Source organism: Portunus trituberculatus, chromosome 43, assembly GCF_017591435.1.
Source record: "Portunus trituberculatus isolate SZX2019 chromosome 43, ASM1759143v1, whole genome shotgun sequence".
Taxonomy (NCBI): domain Eukaryota; kingdom Metazoa; phylum Arthropoda; class Malacostraca; order Decapoda; family Portunidae; genus Portunus; species Portunus trituberculatus.
In genome coordinates, this window is record NC_059297.1 from 14,504,216 (window position 1) to 14,509,410 (window position 5,195).

Here is a 5,195-nt window from a genome sequence, read left to right on the forward strand (position 1 = left end):
TTAAGAGATGGAGTGTAGCACCGCGGCGGCCGGCTAGTGTGGCGGGCGTGGGCTGCGTGACGGGTCCGGCCAGCGCATCCCTTTAATACATTCCAGCAAACACATCGCTCCCCCAATGTGTTAGTCTTTAATCTCGCCGGCTTGCAATAATATTACCGCAGACTTGAACCTCCACCAACATTTGTTGAAAGATATTATTTCATCTGAGGTCAGGCGATGCAGATGCACGACTTGTCAATGCTGAGCGTCACAGGTGGAGATCCCTAAGGTGTCTTCCTGCCGCAGGTGTTCCACCTGAGTTCATATGATTACCCTCATCATTTCTGCCTGGAGGGCCGCCTGCGCTTTATCGGCTGCCTTTCTCTCGTACTCAGTCTCGTATTACTCTAGTACTTCGCTCTGTTCACCCAATGACCTTAACACTTTCAACACAGTATCAGTTTTATTCTATCCTGGACACCAAATAAAGAATTTACTAAGTTAAGGAAAAAAATAACTTATAACATTTCTTTTATACAATGGGTTAAACATCAGCTCTGGGTATTCAACGTAACCAAACCATAGCTAGATTTACTGTTTTCTGACTATTGTGGATGCTGCTATGGTGCTTGATATTGCTGTCGTACTTAACGCGTTAACCAGCACAACCGACCAGTCCCACACGCCCGCCATACACCTGCCGCCTCCCCGCCAGGAGCTTCCCCACGATCACTTTCCCCACCTCTCCCACTTCAGCCTCATTCTGAGACAAAGTTATTCCAACTCACTCCTCCACAATTCTTCCCCACACGTGCCATTCCATATTCTAGCAGACTCAACCCACTCTTATTTCCACGCTTCCTCCCCCTTCCCTCCCCCCATCCACATGGTAAGACCAAGTCAGAGTCTGAAGTTATCAATTATGCTAATGGTTCTGGCAGCATAATGCAGAAATATTATTATGACGACTCCCGGCTACGTCGACGCGGGGCACCTGCTGGGACGAGATCCGGAGACACAGGACAACGCACGCTGCTGGCGGAGGCGGCGATGGTGATGATGTTGGCAATGGCGGCTGTGGTGGCGGCGTGTGGAGAGTGTATCATTACTTGCTGTATAATTAACTGTGCAGGCGCGGCACTCTCGTCCCAGCGCCACCATCACCGCCGCCTCCACGCCCCCCTCCTCTCAGCAAGCGATGGCGGTGGGGGAGGGCCGAGTTTGGGGGTGGGTGGGGATGAGTACTCCCAGCAACATTAACAAATATTAAACCTCGTCTCTTATAGCGACGCCTCTCATTAAACGCGTGGGAGGAAGAGGAGGGGGAGGGAGAAGAGGGGAGGAGGAAGACACAGCTAAAGAGAAAGAAGGAAAAATGGAAAAAAAAAGTAAAATGAAGAGAGACAAGGTAAGGCAAAGCAAGGGAAGTGAAGTGAAAGAATGGAGAGGAAAGAGAAAGAAACAAGAGATGGAAGTGAAGGGAAGAGAAGTGAGAGAGAGAGAGAGAGAGAGAGAGAGAGAGAGAGAGAGAGAGAGAGAGAGAGAGAGAGAGAGAGAGAGAGAGAGAGAGAGAGAGAGAGAGAGAGAGAGAGAGAGAGAGAGAGAGAGAGAGAGAGAGAGAGAAAGGGAAGGAAGTCAGGAAATGTGGGGGTGTTTGGGTACGAATGTTAGGGCAGCGATCAATGTTGGGGGTACCTGCAGCCCCTCCTTGGCCCCCACTTCCCCTTCCTGGCCCTCCCCTTCAGCCCTATCTCTCCCCTTCCCCTCACGCTCCTCTACCACCACCCAGCTCATCGGGAGGTTAAAGCCGACGTCACCAAGTCCATGATGTCACCGCAGCGGTCCCGATGAAGTCACCTTTTTTCGTGGCCTTGATTCTGAGACCCTGGCAATTAATGTCCTCAGCGACTGAAAAGGTCATCATGGTAACTGTGACCGCCATGTGTGGACGCGGTGAGTGAATAAAGATAGGCGGGAAGGGACGGAAAGCAGAGGGTGAGGCTGTTTTGATGAGAGGAGAAAGAGGTCACAGGAAAATCAATCATTGTATTCTTTTTTTTTGATTAAGTTAGGTTAGGTTAGTCTAGGTTAATTGATCTATCCTACCCTACCTTCATGTGATATAATCTAACCTGATCTCAACTAACTTATGACATCCTATTCTATCCTAACTCACCTCACTAATCTAACTTCATCTACCACTAACAAAACATGGCGTAACATAGCGTAGACTCACATTCGCTAATTTACCTTAATGAACGCAAACCTTACCCTGAACTAACCAAATCCCCACAAATGAAACAAGAGTAAGCAATTTACATATGATCATAAAAAAGTTTCGCATGACACGGATGAAAATAATATAGAAATTCAAGCACATAAACACACAAAACAATTAGTAAGGGGAGAGATTACTCAGATGGTGAGGAGAGGAGCAGGAAGGGGAAGAGGAGTTGGAGGAGGATAAGGAAGAGGAAAGAGGAGGAGAAACATGAGAGAAAAGAATAGGAAGGGAGAAAACAGGAGGGTTAGGAAGGGGAAGAGGAAAAGGAAGAGGAAGGTAGACAAGCACTGGTAATGAACAGAAGGGCGAGAGAGTGATGAGGAAGGAAAGGAGGGTCGGGGGTGAGAGCTACTGATCAAAGGAGCTATAACACTCATCTAATTAACCTGTTTGCCAGCCGCCTCTGAGCACCTTCTGCCTGCCTGCCTGCCTCCCTCCGCCACCCAGCCACCGCCGACACAGCCACACCCGCTCCCCTCCTCCATTATCTTCATTCCAAAGCTTTATGATTTTTCGCTCATGTATCACGTGCTCATGTATCACGAGCTTAGAAACTAGTACATTAATTGCTGTTACTACTATTATTACTACTCCATTCCTCTTTTTATAACTACTACTACTACTACTACTACTACTACTACTACTCTACTACTACTACTACTACTGTTACTACTACTACTACTACTATTACTACTACTACCACTACCATTTCTCCTCCTTTAACTCTACTACTATTGCTACTACTACTACTAGCGCTACTGCTACCAACACTATGGACATAATTTCCGAAACTATTCATTGCTAAATATCAGGTACACATTTCTTCTGTTAAATATATTCCGGTCATATTTCCTATAGCATAAAAGTATCAAAAGAATTATTCGATATAAAACGAGAGCACATTTGAACGAGGGGAAAAGATGAAAAGAAATAAAAAAGTGAAACAAAGTAAATATCTCAAACTGGAAAAATATTCTAAGTTTTTTGGTTTGCTTCCAAGTTAGGACGAACACAACATAACACACACACACACACACACACACACACACACACACACACACACACACACACACACACACACACAACACAACACAGTACAACACAACACAACAAAACACAACACAAAACCCAACAGAACACACACACACACACACACACACACACACACACACACACACACACACACACACACACACACACACACACACACTGAAGAAAAGGCAGGATAAATAAAGATATGGAGATAGGAACACATAAATATAGCTTAAGCCCAGCATACTACAACTAAGTAAACACACACACACACACACACACACACACACACACACACACACACACACACACACCACTCCCACTAGCAACAGCAATAAAAAAATAGATACACAGAAGAATGAATCAAATAAATTGGGCAGCAGAAACAAACTCTCTCTCTAAAGAACAAACAAAAGTCGTGCTGGAAATAAAAAAAAAAGAAAATTATCTCTATACAAAACGTTATTACGGAGAGAGAGAGAGAGAGAGAGAGAGAGAGAGAGAGAGAGAGAGAGAGAGAGAGAGAGAGAGAGAGAGAGAGAGAGAGAGAGAGAGAGAGAGAGAGAGAGAGAGAATATGTGCATGAAAGCTTGTGGTATAGAAAATGAGGTGCCATGTTAGAGAAAATAGGAATAGAGTATGGGGGCGAGATTTGCATGGAGGAATGAGGAGGAAGAAGAGGAGGAGGAGGAGGAGGAGGAGGAGGAGGAGGAGGAGGAGGAGGAGGAGGAGGAGGAGGAGGAGGAGGAGGAGGAGGAGGAGGAAATTTCGAGGGAAGAAAATAGAGTAAAGGGAAGAAAAGAAGTAAAGGAGAGAGAGAGAGAGAGAGAGAGAGAGAGAGAGAGAGAGAGAGAGAGAGAGAGAGAGAGAGAGAGAGAGAGAGAATTGGCATTTACACAAGACTGACCTGACGTGAAGATAAAACGTCCACTGAACAAGGAAATCCTCTCTCTCTCTCTCTCTCTCTCTCTCTCTCTCTCTCTCTCTCTCTCTCTCTCTCTCTTTACCTGGGGGGAAGATGGAGGGGTGGGTTACTCTCACCTAACTTTACAGTGTGGCTTTGTTTGTTCGCTCGTCTGGAAGTGTGTGTGGGCAGGGTGTTTGGAAAAATAAAAGGAGAGAGAGAGAGAGAGAGAGAGAGAGAGAGAGAGAGAGAGAGAGAGAGAGAGAGAGAGAGAGAGAGAGAGAGAGAGAGAGAGAGAGAGAGAGAGAGAGAGAGAGAGAGAGAATACTTACATAAGAAAACAATGATCAACAGATGAAGAGGTGACAAATTAATTTAAGTAAATAGACAAGACTGGTGTGTGTGTGTGTGTGTGTGTGTGTGTGTGTGTGTGTGTGTGTGTGTGTGTGTGTGTGTGTGTGTGTGTGTGTGTGTGTGTGTGTGTTCGAATGTAATAATTTTTTTATGCATTACATAACGGCAATGTGAAAATTTTGCGTCTCTCTGTGTCTGCTAAATGAAACCTATTCAGAAGCACGCGAATCTTCAAGTAACGCACTTAAGACCAGCCAGCCTGAGTCGTCTCGTGAACATTCATAGTCGAGTCAATTAACCTTCTTTATTGACGATTACTATATTTACGCTTCTCTATCAATGTAATTCCTTCAATCACTTCACTTCATCTTCCCACAAATCTTGAATGTTAGAAATTGCAACACAACAGCAACAAATTAACCTGGATAACATATTTCTACTATATTTCCTGTTCTTTCTTTCAATCTAAACTCCTTCTGATCGACAGAAGCATATTTACAAAACGTTAAAGACAGTGAAAGCGAGTGCTGCACGTTATTTCACTGGTGGCTGTGAGTGAACAGGTACAATGAGTAGAGCAAGTTGACCAAGGTTAGCGTAAGTCACCCATGAAGCATTTGACTGAAGGGTGAGGCGGCGTGC